General features: G+C 36.9%; 1 non-coding gene across 1 annotated transcript; it reads right to left on the minus strand.

Moving 5' to 3' along the window:
• Nucleotides 1-10,956: 10,956 nt before the first annotated feature.
• Nucleotides 10,957-11,109, minus strand: LOC116202140. Its single transcript, XR_004156018.1, has one exon. It is a non-coding gene; the product is annotated as a small nucleolar RNA snoR135 (small nucleolar RNA).
• Between the last annotated feature and the right edge of the window lie 5,079 nt (nucleotides 11,110-16,188).

A 16,188-nucleotide genomic window follows, 5' to 3' on the forward strand; every position in this document is an offset into this window, starting at 1 on the left:
TGTATATTTGTATATTATCTAACTAGATATTTAAAATATAATTTATTATCCAAAACAAACTCTTTTATCATTTCAAGTTAATGATAAATAAAAAATGCTAAATTCATCGTATTAAATTAGTTCTATTAAATATTTTATTATTTATATTAAAAATATAACTTTATTCGCTAAAACACATTAATTATGTATTTTATAAATAAGATTATTAACTTTTTCACCAAGATTAACCAGTTTGTCTCATACATAATATCAAATTCAAGACTGGTTGAATGCAATTATATTGTTACATTTTTTGTATTCATAGTTTATTTAATTTGTCCCGAGATACTTATATGATTTTTGTTGTCAATATCGGCTATGAGCATTGTGAATAACATATTTTTAATTGCATAAACTCTAACATTCGTGAGAAAAGTGAACCGTTACTTGCACACCAAACCGGGGATGGATCTAAGGGGAGTGCGAGGGCGGTTGCCCCCTTGAATTTGGACAAAGTTACAAAATCTCTATTAAATTTATCATTTTTAAGTAAAATCCCCTTAATTTTTTGATATTAGTTTTTTTTTTACTTCGTGCCCCTTGGCCAAAATTCATAGATTTGTCCCTGTACCAAGTATAAGTGAATTATTAAGTTTGGCCCTCTCATGAGTGGTACGAAAATACAAGTAAACACTAATTATGCTATTGATTATTGTAGACACTTTTCGGCACAAAGGCAATTAGAGTGATCAAAACCAAAGGGAGAGATAGGGAAAAATTGCCCATGGTCAACAAAAAGTCAACTCGGGATGGCCCAAGGAAACTGACCACAATTGTCCCCCACGGATTGCAGCAAGGTCGATTGTTTGTGCGTGAAAAGGAGGAGAATCGAGTGATATTCGAAGTGGTCGAACCGATCAAAATTAGCTAAGATTGAGGTTGATCAAAATAGGTCAACATTGATCAGGCTCAACTATGGTCAAAGTCAACGTCCATTCCCAAAAGTATCGACCACCAGCCACGATCGAACTAACAAAACCCAAGGCGAGCGCTGTTTCGGCAGTTGGCCGAACCTTGGGCCCGGTCAAGAACAGTCAAGGCCCTATTCGGACATCCAAACCAATTGAGGTCAATCAAGGTCAACCAAAATCAATATTGGTCATCCCTTGGTAAAGGCTAATTACTTGAAGTAACAGATTGGCCGATTGGCATTATGCGGAGCTCCGATCGACTCTGCAATTTTTTTGGGGATAGAGCACATCGAGACGGGATTTCACTGCACATGTGGCTCATCCCAAAAGTCGGGATATGATTTTTCGAATTTTTTGACATAAACAGAGGAGGTTGTGATCCTGTACAAAGTTACCCAATGAATCGATGATCTGGACGAGTCAAATTGCCACGAACTATATTTCTTCCTCGAAATTGACAAGTCAGCGACATTTTGACGCAAGAATCAGCCAGCCCAAGAACTTTTCCGAGAAGGCAGAAAGAATTCTTCGAATTCGGAATACCAAAAATTGGACAGGACAGGCCTTTGGATGCACCTGACCTGATTTCAAACAGGCATAGCTTTCCCAATTCAAACCTGATTGATGAATTCTCGAGTTCATGACATAGAAAATCGAGTTACGATCGATTTGATGTCTAACCCATTCCGAGATTCAATCCTAGAAGGGAGGACGATAATTTTGAGTGAATTATACGCAAAGCTGTAAATAGTAACCCAAGCTGGCACATCAGGAATAATTCATGAAAAATTCATACAATCGAATTTTTAAGCCAGGCCGACAGCTACGGATTCCCTGACTCATCGAGAATAGAGGACATGCAAAGAGAATGGGGTAGTATTTGGACCAATTTTCCCAAATTTAATGAACGCCACAGATTTGTCCCGAAACTGCACAGTTTGTACAAGAAAAATCATTGAGAGCCTTCCTGTAGTCAAACTTAGTCAAATTTTTTAGAGCATGTGCCTAGCACATGATATTTCAAATAAAAATCCCATCTCGCCCGAAGGGCATTTAGGAAAACTCAAGAAATTCGGCCAAAACCGTTACCCTATAAGAAAAGGCATCACCACTTGATCTTCTACCTCAACACCCTTAAATCACCATTCAGTTACCATATATATCTATCTCTTGTTCATTTTGAAGACAACCAGTCTCATTTTTTGCCTCTTGCTCATCAAGAAACACTCTTTCTCTCTAAGAAGAATGCTCTCAAGTTATTCTCTTCTCCTCTTCATCTTTCCCATCCCGGTGCTCCCTTCCTCATCGGAGCTCCCTAGCCACCCCAATTGCTAGAGGCCTGAGAGCTCTTCTTCCTCTTTCTCGGCGTCCTACCCACTTTCCAATCTCCTAGCCAGGGCCGATAATATTTGACACGATACGATAATACGACACGGATACAACACGGAGTTAAACGAGTTCGGGTTGGACATTTTTTAGTATTCGGTCTAAACGGGTCCAACCCGTTTAGACACGGTTAATAAGCATGTCTTACTGGGTTGAACTCGTGTAACTCGATTATACACGATTAAACTTGTTTATTTAAACGTGTTTAATTGTGTTATTTAATCGTGTAACCTGTTAACTCGTTTATCTAATTGAATTTACCAAAATACCATTCCACTAACCCTAATTTTGAAATTTTCTCATTCGGTCCTTGCCTTCCTGTAAACCTTCCTCTTTATGTTCTACCTCCACCTCAGTCAGACGAAGCCTCTAAATCCTTCCGCCGTTCCGCTCGACCTCAACCTCGGCTTGACCCTGCGACCTCGGCCCCGCGACCGCGAACCCGACCCTGCGACCCCGACCCCGCGACCCTCGACTCGAGCCCTCTCTTCGACCTCAGAGTCTCAAACGAAGTGACGTTAGCTCGATCCTCGACCTCAAACGAAGTCGACCTCGACCTAAGCTCGGCCTCGCGACCTCGACCCCGCGACCTCGGCCCAACGACCTCGACCTCGCCACCGCGACCGCCACGCCGCGACCCTCGAAGCCTCGACCGTTGAGCTCTCGACCTCGGCTCGACCGCGTGACCTCGACCTTAGGTATCCTTACTGGCTGCTCTGCGGCCCCCTCATACTCCCATTCCATGCTCTACTTTGCTACTTGTTTTATTTTGTCCAATCTATTCAGCTCTGCTTTGCTACTTGTTGATTGTTGAACTTGAATACTTGCAATTTAACTGATTTGTGGAAATTCAGTTTGAAAACTGACTTGAATACTTGCAATTGAATACTGCTCTGCTTTGCTGCCTGCTGCTTGTTTGATCCCCAGTTTGTTTGTTTGTTTATTTTATTAAAGAGCCTCTAATTCCTTTCGATATGCGTTGCGAACACTTTCATTTGTGTGTTCTTTTTCCATTTGCATTAACTAGTTTCTCATTATCTGTTTTATTTAGGGATAATGAGTTCATAAAATAATTTGGAGGTGAAGTTGGAATCCTCTAGGAAGGAAAAACTCATGGCCACAATAAACGGAGATGATGATGTAGTGGAGACGAGGTCCAAGACACTAGAACAAGAACTCAAGCAGGGACATCGAAAGGCAAGCGGAAAAGAAGGTTGACCTCACCTGTGTGACAATTCTTTGAAAAGTTGGCATAAAAGTCTATTGATGGTAAGAACCATTATAAGTGCAAGAAGTGTGGCACTATTTTTATTTGTGATAGTCAATATGGGACAGAAAATATGAAAAAAACATAGTGAAAGATGCATTCATAAGGATACACGAGATGTTGGTCAGTTGCTCATGAACCATATATGTCTTTTAGAAGTGCTACATTTGATCTTGAATGCTTTCGTGAGTTGTTGATTGATGTCTTTATTATACACGATTTGCCTCTTACCTTTGTGGAGTATGCTGCAATTAGATATGTATTCTCATATTTGCGTGAGAGTGTGCCTATTATATCTTGAAACACTGCCATGGCTGATACGTTGAAAGTTTATAAAAAAGAGAAGTCACGGATTAAGGGCTTGCTTGAGGAAACTAATGGTAAGATTTGTTTGACATCTGATTTGTGGACCTCGATTGCTACTAATGGGTATCTCTCTTTGACCGCACATTTTATTGATAAAAATTGGATTTTGCAAAATAGGATTTTGAATTTCTCCCTGATGCCACCTCCACATACTGGTGTGGCATTTAGCAACAAGATTACCTCTTTGTTGCCTGAGTAGGGTATTGAGGGAAGATTGTTTTCTATTACTTTGGATAATGCCTCCGCCAATGACACTTTTGTGAGCTTGTTGAGATCACATTTAAATTTGTAGGATGCACTCCTAGCCAAAGGTGAATTCTTTCATCAACAATGTTGTGCCCATATCATTAATTTGATTGTGCAAAATGGACTAAAAGAGATTGATGTTGCGGTAGACAAAGTGCGGAAGAGTGTCAAGTATGTTAATGGGCCTCAAGTTAGAAAAGGAAAGTTTCTTGAATGTGTGAAACTCTTGTCTTTGAATCTGAAGAAAGGCATGAGGCAAGATGTCCCTACTCGTTGGAATTCAACCTTTCTTATGCTTGAAACTTGAAAGTGCATTCTATTATCGTCGTGCATTTTGCCACCTATAGTTAAGTGATTCCAATTATACAAATTGTCTTACCTCATTGGATTGGTAGAAGATTGAGAAGATAAAGAAGTTCTTGGGGGTTTTCTTTGAGATTACGAACTTGTTTTCTGAAAGCAAGTATCGAGCCGCAAATCTATACTTTCATTCCACTTTCAAAGCATATGTGATGATCAAGGAGTATAGTGATTGGACAGACGAAGATTTGAGAGCAATGTTGTTGAGGATGCTTATGAAATATGAAAAGTATTGGTCTGAATTTTCAGTGATTTTATCAATTGCGGTGATATTGGACCCTAGGTATAAACTTAAGTTTGTGGATTGGAGTTATAGAAAGTTGCATGGTAGTCAATCTTCAGAATTCCAGACTATTCGAGACAAATTATTCTCATTTTTTGAAGAACATATAGCACATCAGAAGGTGAATTGAACATCTACATCAAAAGAGAAGGCGGTGCCAGATCTTGATCAAAAGTCCGAATCCATAGATATGCTTGACGTAAAATTTTTAATGATATTACGTATTACTTTGTTAATATTTGTGTTTGTCCCCCATATATTTTCTTTTTTTTTGTTGTCAGTTGCACTTGGAATATGTTTGTCATTGGTTTCTCCTTATTATTTTTAATTTTTTATTAGGAGTTCGATGATTATGCTGATAATCTATATTCAGCATCTTCAAAAAAGTCTGAGCTAGAAAAGTATTTGGATAAGACAAGGAGTGATAGAAAGATGGACTTGGACATTCTTGAGTATTAGAAGTGATGCGAACCTCGACGAACCTGTCGCAAGATCCAACAACAATAGAATGAGATCAAACCCGGGATCGTCCAATGAAGGTTTCAAGGATAGAGAATATTGACCCACTGACTATAAAGAGCCAGAAACCAATATTATAATACGGAATATTGACCCGCTAGCTATAAGGAGCTAGAAACCAATATTATAAATGTCAGGAATCACAAGTCATCACACTTGCAATATTGGCGAAGTTGCTGAAGAACAGCTCAGAGAAAACCTTTCTCACAAAGTTGAATGAAAACTGATCTCTTTTCTCTAGGGAGGCCACATGCATATTTATAGAGAGATACTAGCTAATAACCTAAATGGGCTAATGGGCTTGACTAAAATAAATCATAAGTGTAATGTGCCCAAAATGAAATAGGCCCAAGTAATTGAAAAGCAACTGAATTCAACCCTTTAAACTGGAATCATCTTCTAAATAGATTTCTAGGATATGAACAGTCGTGGCTTCTTGTTCCACATGCAGCCCGCCCAAGAGCTTGACTACTCCTCCATGGACATGCAATAACAGCCCTTGCATGGCTCGTTGAATTCGCTTGGCTCGTGCTCTTGTACTTGCTCTAGCTGGAACATGCTTATCCCAAAGCTCGCCTTCATACCCGACCTTGTCATCCTGGGATTTTTTCTTCATGCCCGTGCGAAGGATCCTCTAGCTGGATCATATCATTCCCCTTCTCTTCAAAATGATTCGTCCTCGAATCTATGACAACCAACTTGATGGATGACTGTTCTAGGGGCATTTGCTCGAGAAAGACATTCTTGAATTCCTCAGTTTTCTCGTCAATGGAATGCTTGATTTGAAGTTTCTCTTCATCCATTTGGTTAGGTGGAAGCGGCAATAGTGTTGCGTTTCGACCATCGCTGTCCAGGAATTGAGAAGCAATATGACCCTTCTCTTTGCCGTTGGGTTGAAACTTGTTTGTGGGTTTCTCTTTTATTGGCTTCAAGGCTATTTTCTCTTCCTTCTTCGTCGAAGAACCCCACTTCAATTTGCAAGAGGATGAACCAGAAGCTTCGTCATAGCCATCTAGCAACTGTTCAATCCACTTGTCTCGCCTTTCCAACCGATTGAAATCAAATCAACCATCACATTCATGCACTCAAATTGTTGCTGCATATCTCGGATAATCATGTTGGAATTAGTTCATCCGTTATTGTGATCATTTTCACTGCTTTCTTGTGGCATGATGAAATCTGCAAGTGAAACTTTAGAAAATAGAGATGGACCTCACAACCACTCGCTCACGTGTTTGCACTCAAATTAATATCACTCAACACTCGTGTTTCACTCAATTTTAGGCTTTTACCCTCTAATATACTCACCACTCTTGCCTTTTTTTTTCTCTCTAGATTTTCTCCTCAAAGTTCCTAAAAAACTAAGCAATTCAATCGCAAGAGTAAAATCAGTTGATTAGCCCAAAGCACTTATAATCATTGATTTCAGAAATTGAATCAAATTTAGGATCCAAATCTAAATGAGAAAGGAAATAATGTGATAGATGAAGTTAACGAAATAACTGAGATACACAAGGAAGATTTGTGGAAATAAGGAAACAAGATATTTATGGAAAGTATCGAAATGGAAGAAATGAATGATTCTAAGAGACAAGAAAGGAATATGATAGGAAAATATTCAATTGAAAGGAAACAATATTAGATTTCCCAATTACACTTTATATGCCAGTGGTCCATCAAAGTAAACAATAATATATAAAGGAAGGTAATTCTGGGATAGTGGCAGATATGGAAGAAAATAACAGGAAATATTTGAAATTCCCTACTTTACTTGATTAGCAGAGATATATCTAAGAAAGCTTCTATCACCCCAAAAGTAAAGATTTCCCAAACAATTGCTCTTTCCTTTTTTTTTCTTTCCCCTTTTTTTTCTATGTATTTTTTTGGACGAATTTTCTTCTTTTTTTTTGTTTTTGTTTTTCAGACCTTTCCGAAACAACAATAAGTCGTTCAACAATTTGTCGAACCCTAGGACAAGAACAATAATAAGAACGAAATAGGATAGGTGAAACTTGGATTGGAGCCAAAGCTCAGATACCAAAATGATGCGAACCTCGACGAACCTGCCGCGAGACCCAACAACAATAGAATGAGATCAAACCCGGGATCGTCCAATGAAGGTTTCAAGGATAGAAAATATTGACCCGCTGACTATAAAGAGCCAGAAACCAATATTATAATGCGGAATATTGACCCGCTAGCTATAAGGAGCTAGAAACCAATATTATAAATGTCGGGAATCACAAGTCATCACACTTGCAATATCGGCGAAGTTGCTGAAGAACAGCTCAGAGAAAACCTCTCTCACAAAGTTGAATGAAAACTGATCTCTTTTCTTTAGGGAGGCCACATGCATATTTATAGAGAGATACTAGCTGATAACCTAAATGGACTAATGGGCTTGACTAAAATAAATCCTAAGTGTAATGAGCCCAGAATGAAATAGGCCCAAGTAATTGAAAAGCAACTGAATTCAACCCTTTAAACTTGAATCATCTTCTAAATAGATTTCTAAGATATGAACAGTCGTGGCTTCTTGTTCCACATGCAGCCCCCCCAAGAGCTTGACTACTCCTCCATGGACATGCAATAACAGCCCTTGCATGGCTCGTTGAATTTGCTTGGCTCGTGCTCTTGTACTTGCTCTAGCTGGAACATGCTTATCCCAAAGCTCGCCTTCATGCTCAACCTTGTCATCCTAGGATTTTTCCTCATGCCCGTGCGAAGGGTCTTCTAGCTGGATCATATCAAGAAGATTAACTCCCAATGATATCTGATAGTTGCAAAGATGACTCGTGATATTTTGAGCATTCCCGTATCCACGGTTGCCTCCGAGGCAGCATTCAGCTATAAAGGTCGTATTCTCGATCAATATCGGAGTTCTTTGAAACCTGTCCTTGTGGAAGCACTCATGTGCTCTCGAGATTGGCTTTATGGATTACCCGGTAAGTTTACTTTTCAAATCTAATTTCTAAAGTTCTTTTGTTGATCTCTCTCTTTTTTGAATGTAGATGGTTATGGGGTTTCCATGGATCAACTCACAGAGGATGTGATTAACTTAAATATTAGCGATGAACAATCAACTTAAGGGTCCAATAATGTGGTTAATTAAGGGAGAGATTAGCTCTTGGGAACATCAATAGGTCCATGGAATAGAATACCTCTTGGTAAGAGTTGTAGAGATCTGCTGCTTTTTTGCTTCTTGATTTTTATTTTTTCACTGAAAAACCGATGATTTGTTTATGTTTCATTTGGGTGTTTTTTTAATGAGATTTTCATATTCAAGGTCATCAAGAAAGGAGATTCTGCTGTTATTGATCAAGGAAATGTCTTTGGTATATCTGTGGGATCTATCTAGTCATGTAAGCCTGACTTGGGATGGACAGTTGACATGAAAAATTGTATATTTGCTGCTGCTGCTGCTTCTTTCCTCTGTATGCCTGACTTTCCTCGTTTTCGTGCTATTGTTGCTGTTTCTGATTGCTAATCATTTGTTGTTTGCTTATATACACAATTCCTTTCTATCTTTGAACGAGAGGAATGATGTAGCTGCTTGTTTATTCCTTTCCCGATGCCATGGTTATCACTGGTTCCGAGTTTATTGTACTTGAATGACTAGGTGATATGATCAGATGTCTTTTTTCTCTCCTCTATTGTATATTCTTCTTGAAGCATATAAGGTCAAATGAATGTTCAAAGCTATACAGAGTGGGTATATATATAAATCATGATCAGGTCATGTTAAACGGGTAACATGGTTGAATGGTTAATCGGATTGGATAAACAGGTCGTGTTAACGTGTCCGGGTAACCAGGTATAATCGTGTTGTGTATGGATAAGTATGGTTGTTAGAATCGCGATTCGAATTGTAAAATCTTACGATTCTACAATTCAAGGAGTGGCTACCGATTTCGATTCCATGGCATGAATCGGGAAGGTAGAATCGTGGCTGAATCGCGATTCGAATCGCAGAATCGAAGAATCGGTCTACGATTTTGGTTTCAATCCAAAGTTGTAGGTCCCCTCTCTCTCCCTTCTCATCTCTCTCATTGTGTGACAATATTGCTCATTGGTTCTCTTATTTTATGAAATGTTTGAAACTTATCTCATGTCTCTAAGTGATAGGGACCTGGAAAATTTATGGAATTACTTCGAATTGGGTTCCGACCGATTCCTGATTGCCGTCCGATTTGAGATAATTTAGGCTAGATTTTTTTTTTGACTTTTTTAGGTTAGATGATTCCAAGAAGTGACATACAAAGAAGTTAGGGAGGAAAAGTAGTTTTGCCTATAAGATCCGTGACCACAGTACTATGTCAATTTTCATTGGAAGTTGTCTATAAGATCCGTGACCACAGTACTATGTCAATTTTCATTGGAAGTTGTTATAGTGATGACGTTCTCTTGTAAAGACTAAGCACCATCTGATTTTGACGAATGAAGTAAGAAGCATCAAGATTTATCATTTAATAGTTACTTCTACTATTTCTAAAATAGGATTTGTATGTATATATATATATATATGCAATTTTTTTAATTACAAGTAGAATTTTACGATTCACGATTCGATTCTATGATTCACGATTTCACGACCCTCGACTGATTCTAAATAGAATCACGATTCTGACAACCTTGTGGATAAATGTACATATTATGACACGTTTTGATAAACAGGTTTAAATGTGTCGTGTACGGGTTGACATAGATATAAACGTGTTGTGTTGTGAAACCTAACCCATTTAATAATCGTGTCGTGTACGGGTACTGATTTCGATGACACGAACCTATTTAGACACGACACGTATAAACACGACACGATACGAATTGTCATCCCTACTCATAGCTGCCCCAATCTTCTTATTAGTATATCTCTCACGTAAATTGGAAATGACATTCTCTCATGAATGAGTATTCCCTCAATTAAGAAATGAAATGATAATTTCCTCATTTCATGCTATATGTTGTGATTCATCATATATATTCTTTTAATTTATATATTTAAAATTATATATAATATGATATCTTGATAAATAACTCTAATATTATGATTACATTCCTTCATTTTGTGATGATCATTAAAGAAAATTACATTTTTAACAATATTATTACATTTTTCTATATACAATTTATTCATTTTCATTTCATTATATTTCCGCGTACCAACAGACCTTAATGAATAATATTTGTTGATGACCAACAGCATCCTTCTTTAACTTTTATTTATGATGTCAAGAAATTAAGAGTAGCAAATTCTGCGGTTTTAATGGATGCTTACAATATATATTTACTCAGAGAAATAATTTTCTTGTCACACAGACAGCAAACATCAGCATAATTCCCAATACCAATCGTATATTTATTAGTGAGAGCATTTTTTTTTCTCCTTTCAATTGCAAATTTGATATACCTATCATCCTCATCTACACCGGTTCTCAACTGTCTTTATCCTCATTTGAGTTGGACAGACCATACGGTTCATGTTTTTCTGAAGAGCTGGTTTGGTTCAATGTTCAGACTATAGTTTTGTAGGTAGTTCTCGAGAGTATAGCCTTCCCTACGGGTACACTTTGTAGGGAGTTGAATATGGGGAAGATGATTGTTGAAAGATTCAACAGGAGAGTTTGAATCACAACTGCCCATCTTCCCCTCAATCAATGTCGCAGGTATTACCTTTCAGCAGAGCGCATCTGATCTTTGATCGCGCAAAGCCGATACACACATTTCCCTGCTTAATACAATTCCCTCATTCAATCGCTTTAGCTAATAAAGACGTAAAATTCCACGGAATGGAAGCCCAATGAAAACAACAAAACAAACCAGATAGAGAGAGAGAGAGAGAGAGAGAGAGAGAGAGAGAGAGAGAGAGAGAGATGATGTTTAGAGAGGAAGCAGAGTGAGGACTGAGGAGGGAGGCGGCCTGAAATATATAAGTGGGCGATTAGGGTTTTGTACGGCATAGACGATGAATGAGACGACATGATGCTTCCGAGCTAGCTAACCAGGGAGCTGCGCTTTATTGGGCCGATGAAACTTCGGCTGGCCCATCAGCCCATTTCCCCGTTACTTTATTTTATTTTTTTACGGGCTCTATCCTCAACTTTGCTTCCTGAGCTTCAATTAACGCTAGTGAAAAGCACCCGAGCTTTATTGTGGTTGGTGCTATTATCTATTTTAAGTACAAAAAAATTATATATTAATTTATAAATCTATCAAAAAAAAGTTATTACATATCACGGAATGTACAGTCTATTTAGTAGTTACAATAACATTTTTTTTTGTGAAATACGAAGGCAGCTATATCATCTTCAAAATTTATATATATATATATATATTAAAGTTCTTTTACGATAATATATCGTAAAATCATCATTTATATTAAAAGCATGTAAAACCTTTTTTGAAGCCTTATACATTCTTGAATTTAATTCATCATTCGCTCTAGAGCTTTTTTTTTTTGTCTTTTAGATATGAAAAGATATTGAGAAGACAAAATGAATGAAAAATATTGACAATAACATCAAATTAAAAATAAAATAAAATTGAATATCACTGTCATCCTCAAATTATTCACTTGCCACCACATTTGCCTCTGAATTATTTTTGCCATCAAATTAGCCTAAATGTTGCTATTCCGTCTTCCAATCTAGTCCTTCCATTAACGCTTCCAAAAAAAATATGATGTGGCAGCATAACGGGATAAAAAATCTTATGTTTTAATTACATTTGTCCAAAACGACATTGTTTGGGGTACTTTGAAAATTAATTTATTTTTCCATTTATTATTTCTTCATTTCTTTGGAAAGGCAGACCGATTGGAGAAGGGAGCAGACTGGCCAGAGGGCTCTCCCGTCGGCTCAGGCGAGTTCCGTGTAACTTTGAGAGTGCCACATGTCCAACTTTACATTTGTTGTGCTGTCGCAGAAATTGAAAAGGATCCTACAAACAAAACTGAAGACGGTGGATTGGTGGAAAGGCATCTTTTTATGCAAGTTGCAAAATTGAGAATAAAGACTCTGATTGGCAACAGGGGAGGGGAGGAAACTGCCAAATTTCTCTCCTCTGAATTCCCTTTTCTATAAGGTGAGCATTTAAGATTAGTGGGAATTTAATTTTGATTGCGGATAAATTCTCTCCTTTAATTTTGATCGCGGATAAATTCTCTCCTTTTAAATTATTGGAAATATTACATTACCATGTTTAGTATAAACTGAGAATCTTGTCAGTAATTTTCATTATCTTGTTTGGCGTAAAAAGAAGATTATAGGGAAATTAGTTTTTTTTTTTCACCAAAATACTCTCACAGTAGGTGTCTATATGAAGCAGTGTTATCAGAACCGGACCGGATGATGAATCGAAAGGGGTATGGGATCATGGATTTATGAGTCTAACCGGGAGTTCGATGGGTCGAACCGCACGTTTAATTAAAATAAAATAAGTATTCATATTATTTAAAAAAATCATGATAATTATGATAGAAGTATGATGATTTCAAAGAAATATAAGAATAGTGTAAGAAAATGTCTATATTTAATATTTCTTACTCTAAAATAAATGTTGAATTTTAATAAGTACATTAAAATGGAGTTAAAAGAACAAGAAGTTAGTGATGGCTTGGTTGGTAGCACGCTAATATAGGAAGTAAGAGATGGTGGGTTCAAATCCTCACACAATCTAATAATTTTTACATTAAAAAACAAAAGTGGAAACCCATGGTTCTATGGAGTTTATCTCAAAAACCGGCCGGTTCAATAGGTCTAACGGTTTGTTTCTGCAACTTGGATTTTCCAGCAGACCGGACCGGACATGGTGCCGGTTCCCGGTCCGACCTGTCGATCCGGCCGGTCCGATCTGGTTTTGATAACAATGATATAAAGCCCGTATCGGTGGAGTCAATGGCATCAGAGAACCCCCTCTCCGTCTCACTCCCCGGGGAAGTCAATGGCATCATAAGACCACCAGATTGCTATGTTCAAATATACAACATAGCCAAGGTGATAACACTTCACCTACTCATTATCTAAGAAGAAAAAAAAGGTCCCTGTATATCATCTCCGTTCAAAATTAAATTTCACCGTATCCAACTTCCTATAGTCATTGGCATTAGACCATGCAAAACTAAATATCGTCAGTACAGTTTGATCTAAAGACTCAATTAAACAATCAGCTTCATCACATGTCGGTCTGCGAAATCGCTCTAATTTGGACAAGGAAATGGACTGAATTTGCACCTCCAGTTGCCCGAAAAGTTGCAGATGCTCATCATATTTGCAGCCTATCCTGCAGAGTCTTTAACAAGCAAAAAACCAGCAGAACAAAATACAGTCAAAAGTATAACCAACAAAAAGCGATTGAAATCCAATGTGAGTCTAAGCGGGACAATCTGTGGATAGGAGCATACTTTGGATCGGAATCATGAGGAGTATTGCTTGATCATTTCTACCATATATGTTTGGTTTTAGAGTTGAGTTTTGATTTTAATTGGTTTGTAATAATTGTGTTGTTAAATTATGAGAAAAAAGTGTTAAAAAGTAATGAATAGTTGAGAGAAAGTAATGATTGTGTTGTTAAATTATGAAAAAGTAATGAATAGTGTAGAGAAAATAATGATTGTGTTGTTGAATTTTGAAAAAAAATAATAAATAGTTGAAAGAATTTAGTATTAAAAATTAAATTGAATAATTAAAAAAATTGAAGAAAAAAGGAAAAGTAATAATTGTGTTGTTGAATTGAAGATAAGTAGGGTTGAATTAAATATTTTTTTGAATCCAAACAATTAATCATTACGATTGAAATCTGGTGCGAATTCAATCGGGACACAGCAAAATCATAAACTATCCTCATTGAATTGTCAAGAAAACAAATAGGAGATTGGCGAAAACAAAGAGGAGACTGGCGAAATCAAGGAGGCGACTAGAAGCTATACCTGAAATGGGTTAGAGGAGCCGCCAACAAGGAGAAGCTAAGGAGCTCGTGATGGCCAAGAGGCAGGAGCAGGGCAAAGAGGTGGTGGGGCTAGACTGATGCGTGAGAAGAAAGGGGAACGCTATGTCAATGGGGGCAATTTTGTTAAAAAAAATAAGTGGAAATCTACTTAGACATCCCCATTTGGGAATGTACATTACCGAGAATGTGGATTACCTTACGCATCCACTTTCTCAGTAATTTTTTGCAATCAAATACAGTAATCTAGTGTGCCAAAAAAATTTATAGTGTATTGGGTTTTAGAATTAGATAAAGTTGAGTTTTGCTTTTAATTAAATTGTAATGATTGTGTTGTTTAATTATGAGAAAAAGTGTGAAAAAGTAATGAATAGTTGAAAAAAAATAATGATTGTGTTGATGAATTTTGTAAAAAGTAATGAATAGTTGAGGGAGAGAAAATAATGATTGTGTCGTTGAATTGTGAAAAAAAAGTAATGAATAATTGAGAAAAAATAATGCTTGTATTGTTAAATTGAAAATAAATAAAGTAAAATTAAAATTAAAGTTAAAATTAATTTGTAAAATTAAATGAAACGTATATTTCATCGTCTCAAGGGCCCCATAATATGTTTTCTCATTTGTTGTTTGTTTTAGGGCTTTAAATAGTGCCTATTTCTTTTTGGGCCTGCTTGCTCTGAGTAGGCTCTATAAGGCCTGTTTATCTTCCTTGGGTTGGGTCCCACGGATTTAAAGGTGGGTCAGGCTCCTGTTGTTGCGGTATTTATTTTTGTCAGTGTTATTATTATTATTATTAGGGTAAATTACACTTGTGGTCCTAAATTTTTAATAATGTATCAGATTGATCCAAAAGTTTTTTTTACTACTTGATGGTACAAAATGTTTCAAAGTTGTAACATGATAGTACAAACCGTGATCTCGCCATTGACATGGGTGGACCTTTAAGTTAATTAAAAAAATATTTTGTACTATTATGTTATATCTATAAAATATTTTGGACCATTTAGTGACAACTTCAAAAGAGTTTGAACCATCATGTAACGTTCCACCAGCTCCTAAAAACATATCAGAGACACGTGTCGGTCACGTTTCGGCCACGTCAGCTTCGCTTGACGTTGTCAATGGTGAGATAACGGTTTGTACTATCATGTTACACTTTTGAAACATTTTGTACCATTAAGTAATAAAAAAAACTTTTTGGACCAACTTGATACATTAGTGAAATTTTTTGGACCACCAGTATAATTATCCCTTATTATTAATATAATTAGGATTGTTGTTGTTATTATTATTATTATAAAATCAGAAGGATGGCTTTTTTTTTCCCTAACTTTCACTTGCCTAAAAAGCCTACAACTAATTAATAATGACCACGTGATTAAGGATGTGATTGTAATTTAATCTAAGTAACTACCCATTCTTCTATATTCTCTCTCCCATTTTCTTATCCTCATCATGTGCAAGTGCAGGACATAACTATATCAATGGCTCCAATCGAGACAACATGTAAACCCCTTTCTCATGGTTCGATTAATTATTTTGTACTGCAAACACAATACAATGTTTGCCACCCTACTTTTCATCAAGCCATCAAAGGTTGTCCCTCTTTGATATGTTTGTGCATATTTTCATATATGTATGTACATAATATGTGCATACATTATATTTATTACGTGTTAGTGTTAATTCAGTGTCACAACATCGAATCACTGTAAAAGCAATCAACACACACGAAACTTGACTACGGACATCCGACATGTCAGGTTCTCAAACCAAAGCCGAATGTTAAAACATTGGCACGCGTTTGTTTGTCTAGAGTAGGATTTGCATACCAAAATACCCCGGATTAATAAACTTGCTAATCCACGTAC

Source organism: Punica granatum, chromosome 3, assembly GCF_007655135.1.
Source record: "Punica granatum isolate Tunisia-2019 chromosome 3, ASM765513v2, whole genome shotgun sequence".
Lineage (NCBI taxonomy): Eukaryota > Viridiplantae > Streptophyta > Magnoliopsida > Myrtales > Lythraceae > Punica > Punica granatum.